The sequence below is a fragment of the Mastomys coucha genome, unplaced genomic scaffold (genome assembly GCF_008632895.1).
Source record: "Mastomys coucha isolate ucsf_1 unplaced genomic scaffold, UCSF_Mcou_1 pScaffold18, whole genome shotgun sequence".
NCBI lineage: Eukaryota > Metazoa > Chordata > Mammalia > Rodentia > Muridae > Mastomys > Mastomys coucha.
In genome coordinates, this window is record NW_022196900.1 from 19408619 (window position 1) to 19430917 (window position 22299).

The 22299-nt window shown below is 42.8% G+C and overlaps 1 protein-coding gene and 1 pseudogene across 2 annotated transcripts in view; one reads left to right on the forward strand and one right to left on the reverse strand.

Moving 5' to 3' along the window:
• Positions 1-17152, reverse strand: part of Lpar1 (lysophosphatidic acid receptor 1) — a 170176-nt gene extending 153024 nt beyond the window's left edge. Inside the window, exon 1 of one of the 2 annotated variants that reach the window (XM_031377501.1) lies at positions 17064-17152. The gene's annotated coding sequence lies outside the window, so the exon portion shown is untranslated. The remainder of the gene's footprint in view (positions 1-17063) is intronic. The other variant, XM_031377507.1, reaches the window with a different exon arrangement.
• On the forward strand, positions 10094-10560 carry LOC116096075 (annotated as a pseudogene).
• Positions 17153-22299: the final 5147 nt, after the last annotated feature.

The window sequence follows — 22299 nt, forward strand, 5'->3', positions numbered from 1 at the left end:
ACAAGCCATGTAGCTGTTGATTTGTACAACGCATGTAATCTTCCTTGTAAGAGTCATAGAAGGGGAAAAAAGGAAGAAAGGCGTTTGATCCAGTGTCCTCTTATATCTGTCCAGAATGACTAAGACAACCCCGGGTCTCAGAGTGCTTAAGTAAGCAGGCAACCCCACGACAACAGCCTCTGAGGTTTCAGTCCCCCTAAGAATTCCCACCAGCGAGCTCAGGGACCCATCACAACCTTGTGAACGTCCAACTGATCATCTCAAGGAAAGTCAAGGATTTCGTTTGATTTGGTTTTGTCTTCTTGAGACCTGGCTTCTCTGTGTAATCTTGGCTATCCTGCAACTCGTTCTGTAGGCCAGGCTGGCCTCAAACTCACAGAGCTCCACCTGCCTTTGCCTCTGTCTCTGGAGTGCTGGCATCAAAGGCGTGGCCACCACTATCCGAAATGACAGGAATATTACCTCGAAGGTGAAAAGCACCTTTTATCATTAGATTCACAAAAAAACAAGGGCTCAGCTCTGTCATCCCAGGGCTCTGATGGGTTCCATGGCCACCATGTACAGCATGGTACTATGCAGATCTTTTTTGTGTAATTCAACCATCGGATTAAATCAAATGCCTACAGTACTCAGTAGGCTGTCTGCCTTGCTAACTCCACCTCATGGATACTTTCTATTAGCTTCTAGGAGACAGAATGGAGTGTTGCCTTCATAGGAACAGCATAGTTGCCTAGAATCTCTGGGTGTGTTCAAGTTTGCCTACTAGAGGCCATTTGTATTTGAGCAGTTGTAAAAAGTGATAGACTAAATCTGACCAAACTTCTAATTCAAAGACATCCTCAACTGTGTAGCAACTCTGAGGCCAGCCTAAGCTGCATGAGTCCTTGGAGAGAGGGACAGAGAGAGAGGGGGAGGGGGAGGGGGAGGGGGAGGGAGAAGGGGCTGAGATCCTAATCTCTGGACCATAATGCACTTTAAAGAGATAGTACATAATTTTTTTCTTTTATTGAAATAGATTTTTTTTCACACAATATATTCTGATTATGGTTCCCTTCCTCCAACTCTTCCCCAATTCCTTGCTACCCCCTCCCATCCAAATCCATACCCTTCCTCTCTCTCTCTCTCTCTCTCTCTCTCTCTCTCTCTCTCTCTCTCTCTCTCTTCCTCTCTGTTTCTCTCTCTCTCAAACATTTACCTAAATAATAATAAATTAAAGTAAGATAAAACAAAAACAAATAAACCATAATAGGACAAAACAGGAGAAAAAGAGCCATAGGAAAAACACAAGAAACACTGATGGATGCAAAGACACACACAGTGTACTGGCTGGTTTTGTGTGTCAACTTGACACAAGCTGGAGTTATCACAGAGAAAGGAGCTTCAGGTGAGGAAATGCCTCCATGAGATCCAGCTGTAAGGCATTTTCTCAATTAGTGATCAAGGGGGTGAGGAGGTGGGGGGCCCATTGTGGGTGGCACCATCTCTGGGCTGGAAGTCTTGGGTTCTTTAAGAGAACAAGCTGAGCAAGCCAGAGAAAGCAAGCCAGTAAGTAAGATCCCTCCATGGCCTCTGCATCAGCTCCTGCTTGCTGACCTGCCTGAGTTCCCGTCCTGACTTCCTCTGGTGATCAACAGCAGTGTGGAAGTGTAAGCTGAATAAACCCTTTCCTCCCCAACTTGCTTCTTGGTCATGATGTTTGTGCAGGAAGACAAACCCTAACTAAGACACACAGAGATCTCATAAATATACAAAACTGGAAGCCATACTATATCTGCACAAAGCCTGTAAGGATTGTTTAAAAAGCTCAGATGAAGCATTTTAAGATGATGATCAACAGCCACAGACCGGCTAGCTGCCCTGTGCGCTACAGGCACAGCTTCGCTTTCGTTCACATGAAACCCTTGGGAAAGAAGGCTTTGTCTCCGTGAGTCTTAAACACAGGCAGACGGGAACTCAGTGCTCATTGGCCAGACTCAGAGAACAAAGCAGCAAAGCCCTGTCTGAATTTCCATCTTACTGGCTTCAAAGCTCGCGCCTCCCCAAGGAAAGGGTCACACTCGGTTGGCATGCAGCTCTTAGGGTGTTTTCCCCCACTTTCTAAGTCCCTGCTAACCATAACATCAAGATTCTATGATAAACTCCGAGTCTCCTGTTTATTGATCAGATAGATCACTGTCTAGGATGGCAAAACCTGCTGACTTCCGACCTTTTGTCTTTCACCACGCTCCTCCTACCGCTTCTTCCTGCCTCTCAGCGCTATCTTGTTCCAGTATTCCAACACTCACCCCCATCTTTGACTTTGGTGAGGTATGTCCTCTTCTCTACACCAGTTTCCGTGTTCTGCACCATGTTCTAATCCATGTCTTATATGCAAGGACTTTGAGATTTTAACTTTCTTTAAAGGTCGGTTCAGAGAAAGTTAGAATAAGCATAGTTATTCCCTGGCTGTTCAACCAAATAGCACTCTCCATAATTATTCTACATAGGATACGGTATATATTTTCATTTGGACATAACTTATATAGTATATAATTCATACAAGGTATGTCTATACCGTATGAGCTATCTTCTGTTTGACATATGTCTATGGTGTTGCTGTCTTCTGAAGCCGGTGGTTCATGAACATTTATAATTTTAGTTTGCTGTAGTGGTTGGAATGTGATCAGTCCCCATAGGTTCAAATAGTTGAGTGCTGGGTTCCCAGTTAGTGGGACTATTTGGGGAAGGATTAGGAGGCATGGTCTTTAGAGTAGGGGTGTCACTGAAGGTGAGTAAGCCCACACCATTCCTAGCTAGCTCTCTGCTTTTTGTTTGTGGGACAGATGTAAGCTCTCAGCTTTTGCTCCAGCACCACACTATGTTTGCCTGCCTGCCACCATGTACCCTGCCATAATGGTGTGGACTCTTTGGAATAGTGAGCTTCAAATTAAACTCTTTCTTTCCTATGTTGCCTTGGTCATGGTGTTTTGTCACGGCAATAGAAAAGTAACTAAGACATTTGCAATTGCCAAGACTGAAACAGACCAGTTTACACATATTTTCTTAGTATGTAATACTATGTTCTCTTGTTCTTTATTAAGTAATATAAAGCTATCACTTTGAATTATAGATCATTTACTTATAATAATACAGTGTCAAATAATACTTTGTCAAACTCCTTTAAGTGATGGTCTTTAAGTATTGGAAATATCTGTAGTTCCAGATACACAGAGGAGGGATTAGGGGTTGGATGAGACAGAAAAATCACAGATTCAAGCTAGTCTGGGCTACAAAGTGAGTTCAAGGCCAGCCTAGATGATTTTAGTGAGGCCTTGGATCAGATGAAAGGTAAGAGAAGGGCTAAGGTATAACCGAGGGATTCTGTGCTTGCCCAGTGTGTGTCAGGCCCTGGGTTCAGATCATCAACTACTGTTCAAAATCACATTAAAATTCCTTGAGACACTTTAAAATAATACCAATTCCTAAATCCTAACCACAGAGATAGTCACTGGAATTTTTCCCAGGTAGGACTTGAACTTTATGTATTTATTTGTTTGTTTGTTTACTTGTCTACTTATTTACTTATTTATTTGTTTCTTTTCAAGTGACCCCAGTGCTCAGTGAGGGAGTTCCACTGTTTTAAGTGTTCTTGAGCTCACAAACAAAGGCAAGGCGAGGAGCCATCCCCAGTTCCATCCACTCACATCCCAGCAAGCCAAGAAAGTATGTCTTTGGAAACTTATTTGGTTCCAGTAAGAATCTAGAGAAGGGATTTTCATCTAATAAGAAGAGGAAAGATGATTTCCTCAGAAAGCTCGGAAGCATTTTTCATCAGAGAGGTAATTGGCCTCCTGACAATATCTGAATGTACGGATGGAAACCTCAGACCCAAATGCAGGCCATTTCCACAAAATCCCACTGAAGGCAAAATTCTATCTATCATCAAATTTCAAAGTTCTGTATATTAGCTTAGTTTTGCTGGTTTCTTTCTTCCTGAGGCAAGGACCCACAGTATTTCCTCTCTGAAAAGAACCTGGTTAGTTCTTCTCAGCCGATGTTGGGACTCTATCAAATGTTGCCATCCTAGCTGTTCAGCTGCTCTTCGTTGAGTAAGTAAGTAGTTTACACCCAGACGGTACATGATAATTCTGCCAGCCACTCTAGTCATCAAGACACTAAGTTGCAGCTGCCACCCTCAACACTAGCACCAGTGGACACCAAGCTAGCTCAGCCACTCCTGAACACGGGTATGGACGAAGCTAGCTCAGCCACTCCTGAACACGGGTATGGACGAAGCTAGCTCAGCCACTCCTGAACACGGGTATGGACGAAGCTAGCTCAGCCACTCCTGAACACGGGTATGGACGAAGCTAGCTCAGCCACTCCTGAACACGGGTATGGAAGATTTCTGTCTTTATCCATCTCACCTGCCAGAAGGAGTTCTCTTCTGGTCCTGCCTGCTGGAGTTGCCAGCTCAAAATTCAAAGGATGGGAGAGGTATTTCTGGTTACTGAGCCTAAATTTTACATCTAGCTTTTAGCTCTAAGAGAAAACAAGGAAGGGTCTAGAAGTTTCACCTTCTGCAGCAGGCATCAGGTCTAGTCCTCTGCTATGACTCAGATATGAAGCTATTCCAAAAAAAAAATAGTTATGATAATACTGGACAGCTCCAGCCTTACAAACATTTCCTGTAGAGTTGGTTAAAATTACTATTAAGAGAAGAAAGAAGAGGGTGAGGGAAAAATATTGAGTCATTGTTCTATTTAATAAAAAGAAGGCCATTTCTATAATTCTGATTCATTTTCAGAGATGTCCACAATTGTATAACAGGACACTGATAATGTGAATTACTTTGATTCTTTTAATTTCAATATCAAATAACTGGTGAGTCCTTTTATCATGTAACCTATATGTTCTAGATGTCACTGAGGTGTAAGTGAGCACGATTGATTCCCAGTGTGCTCCAGTTAGAATGGGCTAACGCCTGTGCCTGCCTGATGACAAACTGGTATCTTTACTAGAAAGTTTTTCTCAAATAAAAATTTAAAAAGGGAAAAAAGAAATGTCTCACACCAAAAGCAGTAGGAAGAAGCTGTCTGGCATAGGAGTATCTCCAATGCCTAGGTTATTCGGGTTGAGATAGCTCCATGAGTATCTAGGGATGCTCTTCGTAAAAATAAATAAATAAAATTTAAAAAAAAAAAAAAGATTATTCCAGTGTTTGGGAAATACTGCATTTTCTGATACTATGTCCTTCCTCCAGTGCTCAGTGCCAGTGGACAACTGTGAAAACACACACTCATATATACATGCACATACACACACACATGCACACATACACACATACACACACACCTTACTTACTAAGAAGAATAGACAGTTTTCAGTAACAGTTTATCATCGACATTTCTGAATCTAGAAAGGCAACATCTCTCAAAAAAATGCAATGTCTAAAACTGTATGATGAGAGTGGCTTTTACAGGAATGGCAAGGCCATTAGACCTTAGAAACCACATCCCTGTCTCTCTCTCTTCTCCACCCTAGTACTCGGTATAACATGGTGTTTTCCCAACAGAAATATTTGCTACCAACACACACACACACACACACAAAGAGAGAGAGAGACAGGGACAGAGACAGAAAGATATACAGACACACACAGGGAGACATGCACAGAGACACACATGTATATGCACAGAGAACCTCGCACACACACACAACTGCTGGAAGAGGTGACCTGACAAAGCTCTCATCAGGAAGAGTGCCCCTTCCCTTGGCATCCTTTCATGAGAAGTAACAGGGAAGGAAAGCCAAAGCCACAGATGACAAGGAAGATGATTCCTCTTTCCTTAGGTGACAAATCTCTGAGCTTGTGACCTCTCTTCCCTGTTAGCTCTGTTCTTGTACATGACATTCGTTCTTCCACCCGTTCGCGCTCCTATTTCCCCCAGATCCAATCAATGCATACAACAGGTAGCTTTCTCAGATTCGCCCTCAGCTTTACTGTTATGCTGTCTTTGTGTTTGTGTTTGCACGGGTTTATCAGCCACTAGAATTTGGTTTAAAAGAATTGGCAGGTGCAAACATAAACAGGAGAAAGTATTTTTTTTCATACTTGGTCAAGATAGAAAAGAGATCTTAGAACTATGTCTAGAAATCTCACAAAGGGAAGATCTCCCATCTCCAAATAAATTGAGGTTATTTTCAGTTGTTTTTGGTTTTGTTTAAGGATTCCATCTCTATCGCACTAAAGAAATAGAATTTAGAGACTTTTTAAAAAGCTAACATTATTTCCTCCTACCCTTAGATGAAGAAAGAGGAGGGGAAAGGAAAACGTGTGAACCTGTCTCCTTCCTCTGTCCTCAGCAGTTTGTTTTTTTCTTTTAACCTACTTCCTCTTTTTGCGGAGAGCTCCACAGGGACTGGGCCCTGAGGGAGTCTAGCTCTGCCTCAGCACCAGTGCTAGATTGCCACAGAATTTTGTTTCAGTTTTCATTTTCTTTGGTGTTTTATGTGTGCTAACTGAACAGCGCCTTCCCACTGACTTGCCCTCAGTCTTAATTAAAACTTGCAGGTGACTTAAGCCCTTCAGCCTTGGAACTACATCCATTTACTGAAACAAAGGGAGGAAACCCACCTAGCACCCTGAGCGTGAACCCCATCCTGAATAAGCCTCTTCACCAAGTTCCCTGTTGTAAATCAATCAACCTGACTCTTAATTCCTTTCCAGCCCGACAACAGGAAAATAATAAAGGCCTTTGCTCTAGGTGGGAAGTCTGGATGTGCCATGGAAGGCTCTGGGAAAGCCACTACACCTGAGGCTTTTCCTTGGCTTTGGATGAATTGAGGTTATCAATTTAGAGATTATTCAAGAGTGCTTTGGAATTCACTGGACATCCTTGCTCTTCTACTCACGGGTAAGTGTACTCTCACCCCTCATCAATGAAGCTTCTTTTTACAGCCACTGCCGAAAGCTACAGCTAATCAAAATGCAGAGAACAACCTACTATGGGTTGCCCAGCCCCAACAGATATATCCACAACACAAGGCCGGCCTGCACCTAAGGCTCAAGGAACACTGCAGACAAGCGGGTAGAAAGATTATAAGGGTCAGAGGAAGACTGAGTCTGCTGTGAAATAGTGCCTTCTAGCTATGATAGGGAAAGCTGCACCCATACACATTCAGCAAGGCCTGAAGGATTGTAACATTAATTAGCAGACTCCTAACACAGATGGGAGAAATCTTGTAGGGCCCCACCCATAATCCAAAAAAATGACCAGCTGCTGAGAGAGGAAAAGTGAGTCTTCTTCAGGGAAATGCCCCTGATTAGCTATCTAATACCAAGTGGCCAGCCCAAGTGGTTAGCAAGCAACACTGAAGAGACTCGGCAGGTTATACTTACATATTTATTTATGTGTGTGAGTGCGTGTGTGTGTGTGTGTGTGTGTGTGTGTGTGTGTGTGTGTGTGTGTGTAACAACAATGATTAAAGAAGAGGAGGCTGTAAAATTTGGGAGAGAGCAAGGGTGGGTATGGAAGGGATAGGAGAGAGAAAGAGAAGGAAATGCTATAATTATGTTTTCATTAACTTTTTCAAATAAAAGAAAAAGAATGTGACTTTAATCATATCTAAATCGGAACAGACTATCAATCTGCATACTCCACTCTAACCTAGGGTGGGATACTACAATAATTAATAGTGTTGTCTAAGAAAGAAATGGGAAGAGCTTCAGAGAAGGACCCACACTATCCATAACAGGGCAACTACGTGGGAATAGCTGGTAGAGAGGGGCAACTGAGAAAAGTTTTGCCCATCCTGAAATCAACAGTGTAGCTGTGCAAACTTGTCTCCAAGGAGAACCTTTGAAAGAGCAGTGAGTTACCTTTTGTCTGCACCATTTTGGTGAACATGTGGGAAAACTAAATATCTAATTGAATTAGAGTAGCACTGGGAAGACTGGGCCAAGCAAAGGCAAATTCTTGATCTTAGTTGTAGGGGCAGGAACCCAGATAACACACTGCCCATGGAATCTATAAAGGAGCCAACAATCATGAGGTCAGCAGAGCAATGCCTGTCCTGTGGGGCTGCTGGTGGTCCTGTGTGACCTCTTCTGAGAGGGTGATTACAAAGCGGTGGCTTAGAGAACTGAACGATAATGTTGGGTGGATATTCTGCTGGCCTCCAGCCAAGTCTGAAGTCACTTTGCTAGGCTAAGCATCATTTCTAGAAGGATACAGTTAAAAAAAGAAGCCTACAGGGATGGTGGAATCTCCCCCATCCCAATTTCCTAGAGCATGTGGAGATAGTGAAGTTCAGTGCCTTGGGACAACGCTCACACAGGATTTACTAAGGTAAGAGAGCTGATACCAAAGCAGGCCAAATATCTGGATAGAGTCTTTAGATTGGTAAGTGCCGTAAGGCCTGCCTTAATTCCAGTGGAGACTTATGAAGGCTGCCATGTGTGATCAGTAGCAGTAGCTAAGGTTCGGCAAAGACATATGCCCAAAGCTCTTTGAACCATATGGTTTCCTGAAAAGGTCTAGGGGAATGTTGTTTGCCCAGATTTCTACGAATCTAGATAAGATTTGTGCTAGCTAGCTTTTATGTCAACTTGACACAAGCTAGAATCATCTGGAAGAAAGAATCTTATGTGAGAAAATGTCTCCCAAAGGATTGGCCCATAGGCAAGCCTGTGGAGCATTCTCTTGATTGAGGGTTGACATGGGTCCCTGGTAACTGTGGGTCCCTGGCCACTGTGGGTGGGGCCACTCCTGGGCAAGGTCCTGGGTGGTATAAGAAAGCAGACTGAGCAAATCATGAGGAGAAAGCCAGGAAGTGGTGTTCCTCCTTGGTGTCTGCTTTGAGTTCCCACACTAATGTCCTTAGATGATGGATTCTAGTTGCTTTTGGTCATAGTGTTTTATCACATCAATAGAAACCCTAACAAAGACAAGTAGTGAATATTCTCATGGCAGGGAAGGAGTGAATTCTATAGAAAAGGGAGATTGGTTTATGTATGTAATCTTCATTTGAACATTTAATAATTTAGTTTGTATCAAGATTGGCACTTACAGTGCATAGGATTCTAGCTTCCCAATAATTGTGCTCAGGCTAAATTCACTTCCTATCTTTCTTTACCAACTGTATACTTAGTTTCACTGTTGCCTAGCAAAGACATAATTTTCTTGTGAACGTGTTATCATCAGTTGATTTCTTTTACAGATTCATTCCAAAGGCAAATTATCTATGGCAAAATGAATGAAATAAGAAGAGTACTTTCTAACAATAACTTTTAAGTGAGCTTGGAAAAGTTATACTATTCTATTGATTCAAAATGGAGTCTACTATTATTCAATTACTATGACAAAATCATCAATTTGTGGTTTAATTCATTTCAATTACTATAAAGGTGATTTAACACAGTACTTCACAATAGTGTTGCTTTCAGGATTAACTGAGGTGTATATATAATACACTCCCTGACAGTGAAGAACTGCCTAGGGCAGTGTACCTCTGAGACCTCTGGGTGGTAAACCCTTTGTGAACTTTCTGTTTCCTGTTTGTCCTCTGTGAGACTGTCACTAGCAGAATTTTATTATTTGACTCCCTCAATCTCCTATACTTCTCCATCATCAGACCTAGAACCTCTTGTCACCTTCACCATCTCTCCAAACAGTTGTCCCCCACCATACTGAATGTCCTTTCCAAAAGCCCCTTCTGCCTCCACTGCAGGCTGCGTGTCCTTACTTAGTAACCTTTCTTTCCTTCTTGTGGGTGAGTCTTTGGCCAATGGCCCGAGACAGTCTGCCTTGAATAGCAACATCTACTGCACTGACCTATTAAAACTTCAATGGTTTCCCTGTAGTTCAATTTCCAGAGAACAAGAGAGGGAAGGCAGGTTAAGGAGAAGGTTAAAAAGAAGGAAAGAGAAAGAGGGCCATGTGACACAGAGAGAGCAATAGAGAAACAAAATGAAGAGAGAAAGACAGAAAGTGACAAAGATGGAAAGAGAGAGAAGAAGATGGAGAGACAGGATGGCAGAGAGAGAGAGAGAGAGAGAGAGTCTACTACTAGTTCTTAAGAACCTTGGAGCTCTTTCCTTTCTGCAACCACCATGCCATCCAGACTGAGGAAGACCAGGAACTCCGGGGCCACGTGAGCCACAGCCACGGTGTCCGTAAGCACAGCAAGCACCCAGAAGGCCGCAGAAACGCAGGAGGCAAACATCACCACAGCATCAACCGTGACAAATATCATCCAGGTTACTTTGGGAAAGCCGGTATGAGGCATTACCGCTTGAAGAAGAACCAGAGCTTCTGCCCAACTATCAACCTGGATAAACTGTGGACATTGGTCAGCGAGCAGATACAGGTCACTGCAACAAAAAAACAAAAAAAAAAAAAAAAAAAAAAAAAAAAAAAGACTGCTCCCATCACTGATGTTGTTCTATCGGGCTACTACCAAGTTCTGGGCAAGGGAAAGCTCCCTAAGCAACCTGTTATTGTGAAGGCCAAATTCTTCAGCAGAAGAGCTGAAGAGAAGATTAAGGATGTTGGAGGTGCCTGTGTTCTAGTGGCTTAAAGCCACTCCAGAGGTTAATTAAATGCTAACATTTTCCACGTGGTCTGAGTACCTTCTTTGCGTCCTTCCTTGTCTGCATGTTGGGAATCTGCCTAACACTCTAGGAGGATGTGAGGTGTGGGCCCTTGATAGTCACTCAGTCTGTGGTAATAAATGTAGCCCAACTTCACACAGTTGTAAATTCCTACATCCCTGTGTTCTCTAGGCATGGGTCTTGATGTTCAAAGAATTGATGAATGCCATTACTTTCAGCTCAAAGTGAAGAAACCTGGTCTCAAAAAGTCCTGAGGACCAGAAGTGAGATGGGTTTTCCTGAAATTCTAAAGTTCTGAGAAAAACCTTCCCATCCAGATTGCTAACAGTTGCCTGGCTTTGTAAGTATACTGTAACAGGCAGGTGGCTCAGGACGGGGCCCTTATTACTGGACAGATTAGCATGGAAAACTTAGGTGAAGGGAGAGGTAGTAGGCTCCATCCAGCTTCACTTTCTTGATGGTCTCCAGATGTTGTTCCTAAGAGCATGCCTACCTGCAGCAGGACATCATAGCAAACTGACTGGGAGTGCTTTAGAACCAGAGCTGTGGTCTTTGAACTATTGGAAAGATGCAACTTTATGTAAAGAGTACCTTGGAGTAAATAGAACCCAAGAACCTGAAAAAAAAAAAGAACCTTGCAAAAAATACAAAGAATTAGGGACCCCTGGACTTGACTTCCAATTACCAGCATCCATATAACACAAAAAAGCTAAGTATGGAGATCAAGCCCCAGATAAAGGCCAGAAGCCACTGGGTCTCATCCAGTCACAATGCTCTCAGAATTGGACCTTTGCAGAGTCATGATCTTCTTCAGGAAGGATTTTCTTCTGTGAAAAATGAACTGCCCACTCACCTTCTTGAATTATCAGAAAAGAAAAATTTCAGCTCAACCAAGATAAAACAAACTTTTATCGTTTAACACCAAGGAATCCCCAGGGTCTGTCCACTCCACTGAAGTCACAAATGGAACCCAGGGTGGTGCACTGAGCTCAGTGTGCTCCATTGCTTCTGAGTGCAGACCTTTCTCTATGTTGACAGGTAATGATAAGACCATTGGTTTTAAGGATATCCTTAATGACCCATCACAAAGAGAACTGATGGGTGAGTCCCATTTGATAGTAGAATGTACTCTGGGCTTGCTATAATAACAGTGTGCTGTGCAGGAATGACTGTAGCACATTTTTTTTTTGAGGCAGGGTTTCTCTGTGTAGCCCTGGAACTCACTGTCCTGGAACTCACTCTGTAGACCAGGCTGGCCTCGAACTCAGAAATCTGCCTGCCTCTGCCTCCCAAGTGCTGGGATTAAAGACGTGTGCCACCACTGCCCAGCAACTGTAGCACATTTTGAAGACTCTGTTACAGTCTGATGTACACATTAGTGTACACACACATGCACACACACACACACACACACACACATACACACACACAAGCTAATGTGGTCACAAAAACTTGTAACCCCAGTGACGCCAGTGCTTAGGGTCAGGGAGATACAGGAGAATCACTGGACCTAGATCACCAGCCTAGATCCAGAGTCAAGAAGAGAGATTTTGTTTACAGGAAAAAAGGCAGAAGGCACCAGATGTCCTCCCCTGACCTCTGCACAGCATGAGTGTGCAAACCTGTATGCCCATGTGCATACCACTGCACGTACCACACAACACTCACACACAAAATAAATAAAATTAAGAAATAAAGACTTGGTCAAGGTAGCACACATCTTCTATATTCCCACCATTCGGCAAGGAGAAGAACTTAGTTCAAGTCCAGCCTTGGTTACATGTCTCAAATAAAACAAGAGAGGGAGGAAGGGGATGGGAGAAAGAGAATAAAAATAGGGTTAAAAAGATGCAAGAGAAGCTGTGGTGGTTTGAATCTGCTTGGCTCAGGGAGTAGCACTATTAGGAGGTGTGGCCTTGTTAGAATGGGTGTGGCCTTGTTAGAGTAGGTGTGGCTTTGTTGGAGGAAGTGTGTCAATATGTAAGTGTGCTTTGAGACCCTCCTCCTAGCCGTATGGGAGACAGTCATCTGGTTCCCTTCGGAAGAGATGCAGAACTCTCAGCTCCTTCTGTAGCACCACGCCTGCCTGGATGCTGCCATGCTTCCCACCTTGATTATGATGGACTGAACCTCTGAAACTTTAGTCCAGCCCCAATTAAATGTCCTTTATAAGAACTGCCTTGATCATGGTGTCTCTTCACAGCAACAAGCCCTAACTAAGACAGACGTTAATAGATACCCTGTGTGTTAGGAGTTAAAGCAGAGCCCAAGAAGGATCCAGAAAGTCTGCTCACCCTCCATTTGCTCCAGGCCCCTCCCCATTTGACCAGTATGAAGCCGCTGTGGTAACTTGTTTCATTTTTACTTAATTTGTAAATACACAAAATTATCATCATTTTCATCTCAGAGACACAGAAAATGGAAACTTTGATGTTCAGAGCTAAAGAGTGTCTCAGATGGCCTGACCACAGCATCAGTCCCCTGACCACTGAGCACACTCAGAGACCAAGCTGCAGTGGCTTCCAGCCCAAAGGAAGTAAACTCTAGCCTGCCAGTTCCTTCTGAGACTTCCACGCCAGTTCTCCTGCTTTAAGGAGTGAGGAGCTGAGGGAGGGCCAAGGATCAGACTAAAAGCCTGTTAGTGCATTCTCTTAGCACACTGGTGGTACCCACCACAGGCCTGTAAGGAATAAAAAATAGCGACTGTTGCTTCTGAGAAACCTCCCTTACATCGTTGCATTTAATCTGTAAAACAACCCAGCCAAGAGCTCAGGATTATCTCCATTTTATAATGGAGATTAAAAGGGTCAAGTGACTAAGTCACTTGGGCGAGATTTACCTCAGATCTCTGAGGTTTCCAAAGCTCTTGTTTTACCCACAGTACAGTCTTCTAATCAGTTTTCCCCTTGGTTGTTGTTTTTCCCCAGGAAAAACAAACAAACATATATTGTAACTCTCTTGACTGTAGTCCATGACTTATGGCTATCTTTAATTCTGCGTGCATAGATTAAAATGATAAAGATATTAAAGCCACTCATCAATTCCCGATTTCCTCAAATTGCCAAGTAAAGCTAACTTATCCCACAAGCCAAGACCTTTCACCAAGAAAAGGAATAAAACAAACACATTATTTTATCTTTCATTATGTGGTTTGTGAGTCCCAGAGAAAGGAAGTCAGCTGTAAAATTAAAAAACAAAAACCAAATGGTTTGCAAAGAAATTCTGACATCTATATTTTTTTAAAAACAGGTAAGAGAAAGTCCAAAACATGGATCCTGGGCTGACTGCAAGAAATAGGAACGATCAAATTCCACAGAGAGAGCACTAAGCCTTGAGTTCTAGTCTTGGATATATTTCAGCAAGTATTGGGAGGGGAGAAGAGAGGATGGAAATGGAGAGAAAGGGAGAAGGGTCCCAGAGGGAGAGAGAGAGAGAACTGACTCCCACAAGCGGACTGACCTCCGCACATACACCATGGTAGGCAGATATGCCCAAACACACACACACACACACACAAATATTTTTAAAATTCTAAAATCTTTTAGAGTTACTAACATCAGAAGAACTAAAGAGGCAGCATAAATTCTAATAATGTTAAAAATACGATATTAATTAGAAACTTCATCTGTAACTTTGACAACTTAAGTGAAATAAACAAATTCCTAATCAATTCCTGAATCAGACTCAAGAAAAAAAACCTGAAAATATGGATGTCTTTTATGCCTGTAAATTAAGTTCTTAAATTAAACCTTAGTGACAGCTGTTATTTAATCCTGCTAGATCCCAAGATCTACAAGATAAATGTATTCTTTACATGTGCCCATATACATACACACACCCCTGTGGGATGCTCTGACCACAAAATCCCCAAGCTTTCTCTTGAATCCCTCTCTGAAGCTCTCTCTGACAGTCTGACCCACAGGAGAGACCCCCCCCCCCCGCCACTCCCATTCACCACACTGCCCTCCTCTCACATACGGGGCACCTTCTCTCTCTGTAGAGATTTTCTGTATTTGAAGTCAAGAACTTGCTTTGACCTTCATCTTAACCTAGGAAGAGGCTCCCACGTAATAGACACTTAACAAAATCTTTGTGGTTACAGAGGAGGAAAAAAAGCTTTTGTCAGTAGATAGAGTTACAAAGCACCCTAAGGTTCTATGCTCTGTGAGTTTCCTGAGACTGATTCTCAACGACAAAATAAAAAAAAGTATAACTGTCATTTGATGTGCTGTTGTGGAAGAACTCATACACCTCCCACTTTAGCATCAGTCTCCAAAATAAGTGTGAGAGGCTTCTGTGCCAGAACTGAATACATCCATGGCCTGTGGACATCCAAAGAACAGGCACATTGTTCTCATTCTGGAGGATTCTGCCCTCCCACTGATTTTTGAGTGCAGCAGAATATCACGGGGAGTCAGTCATTTTATCACCACTTGTTGTTAAGGCAAGCAGTATTTGGTTTCACCCTAGGTCTCTAGGGTGTCTATTCTCTGCCTCTTGGCTACCCAGGCAATGTCAGGTATGGCTTCCATCCCATGGAGTGGGCCTTGAATCAAATCTGACAGTGGTTCGTTACTCCCATAAGCTTTGTGCCACTGTCGGCCTAGCATAGTTTGCAAGCAGGACACCATTGTGGATCAAAAGGTTTGTGGCTAGTCTGGTGTTTATGTTTCTCTTTTGATAGCATTCAGATTACCTTCCTGTACCAAAGACACTACAACATAGGAGTGTAGGTTCTATGTAGGCACCAGCTTAATCGTTTCATGTTCAATGAGTTCTGTGGGTGTTGTCATTAGGAATGGGGCCTTGCTGTCAGGTTGTGGAGAGCAATCTATTGTCTTGGTGACACCCTGGGTTGTTTGGGGGTTTTTATTAAACCCCTTTGCCCAGTGACTCAACTGGATTTAACACAGTACTGTTACGGGAAGCTTCATTTGGTAATAAGAGATGCCCAGCTGGGATTCCGTCTCCCCATTATTCTGAGACTTCATTAGGATTGTCTTAATATATTTTAGGAAGTTTCCACTGCACTAGGTTTCCATACTACCCCTCAAGTTCTTCCCAATTCTAGATGTCTCTCCAGGCATTTTCTTCCTCATCTTGATCCCTCATTTCCATCCCCTTGTCCCCATTCCACCCATTAAATCTATTCTCTTGCTCCCTCCCAGGGAGATCCACGTCCCCCCCCCCCCCCCCCCCCCCGCCCAATGCCTTCTTATATACCTAACCTCTCAGGCTCTACAGTTTGTAGCTTGATTATTATTTACTTAATAACTAATAGAATGGATTAATTTTAATGTTATTTTTGTATTTCTTGGTTAGTTATCATAAGATTGATTTTATTGAAAGTGAGTTCTCAGCTCCTTTCCTCCCTCTTCTCCCCCACTCTATGTGTATATCTGGATTACTTTTTCAATTGCTGTTATTAAATACTATGACCAAGGAAACATTTTTAAAAAGAGTTTATTTGGGGGTTCAAAACTCCAAAGGGTTAGAGTCCACGACCACCATGGTAGGGAGCACAGCAGTAGGGACTCAGGCATAACACTGGTAAGGTAGCTGAGAGCTTACACCGTTATCTCAAAGTAGGAGGCAGAGGAAGAGAAAGCAAACTGACAATGGTGTGGGCTTTTGAACCCTGAAAGCCCATCTCCAGTAATACACCTCCTCCAACAAGGCCACACCTTCTAATTCTTCCCAAATAGTTCCACTAACCTGGAACCAAGCATTCAAATATAAGAGCCTATGAATGCCATTCTCATGTAGACCTCCATAAAACTCATGCCTGTATAATTTGCCTGTGTATTTCCACTGTTATGATTTAGCCAGAAAGGGAATCCCTCACCAAATGCTGACACCATATTCTTGTGCTTCCTAGCCTATTATTTATTTATTTATTTATTTATTTATTTATTTATTTATTTATTTTTGACATAGGATATCACTATGTAGTCTTGGCTAGCCTAGAACTAGCTTTCCAGTTAGCCCTGAACCCAGAATTAACCTGCTTCTGTCTCCACTATGCTGAGATTAAAGGAGCAGACCTTTCTAGCCACTAGAACTGTCAGAAATAATTTTTTCATAAATTAGTATTCTGTTATAGAAGTAGAAAATGGATTCGTTTCAGTTAAAGCCTCTGTCCCCAGTATTACCTCTCCCTGAATCTTCAGTAGTCAGTGCTCTTGTTTGGATGTGTAATGTCCCGTGGAAGCCTATGTGTTAAACACTTGCCCAAGCCTGTGGTCTTATCAGCGGCTGGTGAAACCTTCAGAATGGAAGGAGGGAGAGAGGGAGAGAGGGAGAGAGGGAGAGAGGGAGAGAGGGAGAGAGGGAGAGAGGGAGAGAGGGAGAGAGGGAGAGAGGGAGAGAAGGAGAGAGGGAGAGAGGGAAAGAGAGCCTTATGGAAGAAAACTCCTTAGTTAAGGCATGTTCATAAAGAGTATATTGAGACTCTAGCCATTTCCTGTACCTTATCTTTGCTTTCTTCCCGTCATCCTTTTGCATGAGTCCCTGTCATGGTGTACCATGGTGCCACAGTCCCAAAGCCACCTGGGCTAAGTGACCATGGGCTAACACATCTGAAACAAACTAAATCCTTTGTTTGTAATAAGTTGATTACAGCAGCTACTGTGTCACAATGATGTAGATCTGACTCACACATGTTCCAAACATGCTAACTCATGTTCAAGTGTGGAATATCTCCAGAGCTCTCCTCTGACTTCTTTCAAATAGAGAGGGGATTCTGAGCTCAAGAGAATAGGAAACCAAGAAAAGTTTTAGGAGAACTAGGAATGGAGAAAAGGACAGTGAACCCAGAAGGAGCCAGGAGAGGCTTTGCAGATAGGGTTCTGTCCCATGCATGTCAGAAAGGCTGTGTCTCAGCATGGCTGGGAATAACCCGACTGAAAGTAGAAATGGACATCTAACCACAGGACACAGGGCCAAGCACCCTTGCCCCCAGCTGTCTTAGAAGAAGCAATAAGATTCTCAGAGGTTATCCAAGTCTAGCTATTTGAATTGATAAGTGCTTCCTCTGCTTATAGGTTTCCAGAATGATATCCTCAGTGAGGAGTTCATGTGCAGCCTTATGTCCATCTTCTTTCTCCCAGAGGACTCTCCTGGGAGCAGATGATCTTCATCAGTCTGTTTCTGAGAAGAAGAGATCATGTCCATAAGGCCAAGACCTACCTCAAGACAGAACCCAGAAGACTTAGAAAGGCAAGGAAGTGAGGAAGTATGTGTGCTATATCCTATAGGACACACACACATGCAAAATAAAACAAACAAACAAAACCACCAAATAAGAACTGTCTGATTTCATCATGTCCTGGAATAACATTACAAGAAAAACAATAGGTTCAGTTAAAAAACTAAGGTGAAATACTTGGAATCTAACATGTCCCTAAAGGCTTATGTGTAAAGGCCTTGGATCTTAATGCAGCAAGACTCAGACATGGGACTTTGGAGAAGTCAATGGTTATAAAAGCTTCAATTTTATAACTTGGTAGTCTATTGGGAGTGATAGTAATTTAGGAAGTGGGATATAATTAGTGATGTGATCTTGTTTTGGCCCCATTCTCTCTGCAACTTCCTTCAGCATCCTTCTGCCATGACACTTAGCCTCATCAACAGAGACAGCTGACTGTGGTCTGAAACCTTTAAAACTAAGAGCCAAAATAAAATTTCTTTCTTTGATGTGTTGGTTTGAATACTTTTGACCCCTGTAGACTCATGTGTTTGAATGCTTGGCCATGGAGAGTGGCACTATTCGGAATTATGGGCTTGTTGGAGTGGGTGTGGCCTTGTTGGAGGAAGTGTGTCACTGTCGGGTCAGGCTTTGAGGTCTTCTACGCTCAAGCTCCACCCATCATGGAATCCAGTCCCCTTCTGCCTGCAGTTCAAGATGTAGAACTCTCAACTCCTCCAGCACCATGTCTGCCTGGATGCTGCCGTGCTTCCCACCCTGATAATAATGGACTGAAACTCTGAAACTGTGAGCCAGCCCCAATTAAATGTTTGCCTTTATAAGATTTGCCTTGGTCATGGTGTCTCTTCACAGCAATGAAAACCCTAACTAAAACACTCGGATCTGATCCTCTCAAACATGTTGTCATAGCAAAGTAAAGCTGACTAACATGTTAGGCAACACCCTTCACACACTGGGAAAATGTGGAGGCCAGATGACATAGTGCTGATATGAGTTTATTTTTAGGCCTTCCTATTGAAAAGCACTATCCTCTCTTAGATCATGGGAAGAGGAGGTAGGACAGATGTCCCCAAGGAGTCAAGCAAGAAGTGGAATCCTGAAACCCCTGTCTAACAGCCCTGTCATGTCGTCACCCTCATGAGCATCCAGCCTCTTTGGATGCTCCCAGAGCTGATAACTTAGAACAATTGTAAGCAGAGAGGACCATTCCAGAAAGCTTTCTTAGACAGTATTGCTAGCTTGTTTCCATGAGCACCAAGTTGTTTGTTCTAAACAGAATTCATGTGTTCAGTTCTCTAGGTTTCCCATCTTAAAATCAGCATAGGCCATGTGTGAGCAAAAAAAAATGGAATATGACAGGAAACCAGCCATGAAGCTCACCCCAGATATGATGAAAATAACTGTGTGTGTGTGTGTGTGTGTGTGTGTGTATTGTTAGGTATGTGTGAGGCTTAAGGGGAAATATAATTCCCCATTAGTCAAGTAAAACAATTTTTTTTAAATTCGGTGATGACATCAGTTTGTCATCATCAATCAAGAGCTCAATCTCCACTGCTCCTCGAGGTTCAATCTGTTTGTGTCTTTTAAGATTTACTATTGATTCATTGATTCTCTTCTGCACCAGTTCACAGCCTGTGCTGTGTATTGCACTTACCTGGAAAGTTTAAAAACAAAAATCCTACAGATGTCTAATTCCACTCAAAGAGATCCTTATTTAACTGGTCTTAGAGTGTACCCTAAGCTACTGGAAAGTCCCTCTGTTGTTTCTGGAAGGTAGCAAAATTTGGGAATGAGGAATCGCATGCCTTGATACTTATTGGAGTATGGTCTAGGAACCTGGCTACTTGTTTACAAATAAAAATTCCCATAGAGTATCGTGGCGCATGCCTATGCTCTCAAGAGGAACTCAAATTCAAGATCAGCCTGGGTTATTTAGTGAGACCCTGGGTAAAATCAAATCAAAACAAAGACAAAAACAAAGCAAAACAAAACAAGAAACAGAAACACAAAACACAAATTTTGTACACCATTCAACTCCCAGGTTCATTCACCCGGGTTCTAGTAAGATCAGGTGATTCCTGTGGGTTGCATTCCAGAACGCTTGCTCTTGTGTTCTGTGCCTGTTCCTCTCCATTCTGCAGAACTGTAGTTTATAAGTATAGGTGGAAATCATCCAGAAACAGCCATTTTAAAGAAATGCTATGTCATTGCTTTAAATGTCTGACCTCTGGAAACTGACTTAGTTGGCTTCAAGTGTGGCTCAGGCAGGGGTTTTAATTTAAATCCCACCTCCAGGATTTTAATATAAAATCTGAGCCAGGGTCACTACTATAGGAGATGTTTTTCTTCTTTTAATTAACAGTCTCTGGTATAAAGTGACCATTTTCATAAAATATTTAGGTTTCCTGGAAGGCACAATACTCTAATTGTTCTCTATTGGTTATCAAATTTGACTGTGCAAAAGCAGTTACTGAGCTCCTGGCTTAAGATGTAGATCCCTACAGCCTCATCTTTAGTCAGCTGCCTTTAAGTCTGGAATAAAGGCCAGAGTTCTGCATTTGCAGAAGCCCCAGCTGGAAATCCAAAAAACAGCATCACATTTAAAATTCACGGCTCTCAAGGTAACAAAATAGAAGAGGCTGGGAAAGAGAAGCCATGAGGGTTCAGCGTAGAGGATAGGAAGCCAAGGGGAGTTATCTAGGTGAGGCAAGATGGCTCACAGAGGAAGAAGAAACAGCTCGGTGGAGTTCTTGGGAATGGGTAGTAGAAATGAGGTCTGCCCTGGTGGAGTACCGTCCTGGTCCTGTCTCATCAGCTCCCAGAAACAGCGTTACCACACTGACTGTCTTGGAACCCTGTTAAGCTTTGAATTGCTGCTTCCCAAGGCTCCTTCTTGGTCTGCTGCATGAAGACTGTGAAGACATGAGAAGAACTCAACATAAAAACAAACAAAACTGTGCAAAGCCCCAGCTCTACAAATGTGCCACGGCTCCCTAAAAAGATGCAAGCAGAACTTGTGTGAACTAGGTGCCCATTGTGCTGAGAATGAACATTTTTCAATCATTTAATATTTGTCTGGAAAGTACACACTTAAGGTTAATAGTGATTGTTCATGGAAATCATTGTTGGATTAAAAGAGAAACATATTTTAAGGGATTAAAGGTAGCTCCTGGTGTGTAGTGAACATCTTCTAAAAAATATGTCTTTTCTTCAGTGTTTCGGGGTTAGGCCTGTGATTCCTTCGGAGTTAGTCTCTGTGCAAGGTGAAAGACCTGGGTCTAATTTCACGCTTCTGTGTGTGGACATCCAGTTTTCCCAGCACCATTTATTGAAGGTACTTTTTTCCTCTAGCTTATGTTCTTGGCATCTTCGTCAGATACTAAATAGCTGAAGTTGCATGTACTTATGTTTAGGTCTTTGATTTTGTTTAGTTGGTCCACATGTCCGTTTTTGTGGCAGTAGCATATTGTTCTTATTGCTATGTCTCTGTAACGTAACTTAAGATCTAGAATAGAAATCCTTCTAGCATTTGCTCATTAGGATTGGTGTGGCCATCAGGGTCTTCTAGGGTTCCGTGTGAATTTTAGGATATGGTTTTCTATTTCTTTGAAAAATTAGGTGGAGATTTTGATTGGGATGTCATTGAATCTATAAATAGCTTTTGCAAAACTCTCATCTTCACAATACTAATTCTACCAACCAATGAAAACGAGGCGTCTTCCCATTCTCAGGATCTTTCTCTTGTTCTTTGAGCTTTGAAGTTTTCATGCTAGAGATTCTTTACTTCCATGGTTAGGACTATTCCTAAATATTCTTTTTAAAAAGTTGAGGTGGCTGGAGAGATGACTCAGTGTTTAAATGCACCGGATGCTCTTCCAGAGATCCTGAGTTCAATTCCTGGCAACCACATGGTGACTCATAACCATATGTAATATATAGGTGTGCATGCAGATAGAGTACTTGTATACATAAAATAAATAAATCTTAAAAAAAAAAAGCCATCCAAAAACTGCCCTACCTGGGGACCCATCCCATATACAAGTCATCAAACCTGGACACTATTGCGGATGCAGGGAAGTGCTTGCTGAAGGAAGCCTGATATGGCTGTCTCCTGAGAGGCTCTGACAGAGCCTGATCAGTACTGAGGCAGATACTCACAGTCAACCATTGGACTGAGCTCCGGGTCCCCAGTAGAGGAGTTGGAGAAGGGACTGAAGGAACTAAGGTGGTTTGAAGTCCTGTCAGGGGAGCAACAGTGTCAACCAAGCAGATTCCTGGAGCTCCCAGGGACTGGACCACCAACCAAAGAGTACACATGGAGGGACCCATGGCTCCGGCCACATAGGTGGCAGAGGATGGCCTTGTTGGACATCAGTGAGAGGAGCAGCCCTTTGTCCTGTGGGGGTTCGATGCCCCAGTGTAGGGGAATGCCAGGGCAGGAAGGCAGAAGTGGGTGGATGGGTGGCAGAGCACCTTCATAGAGGCGGGGGGGGGGGGG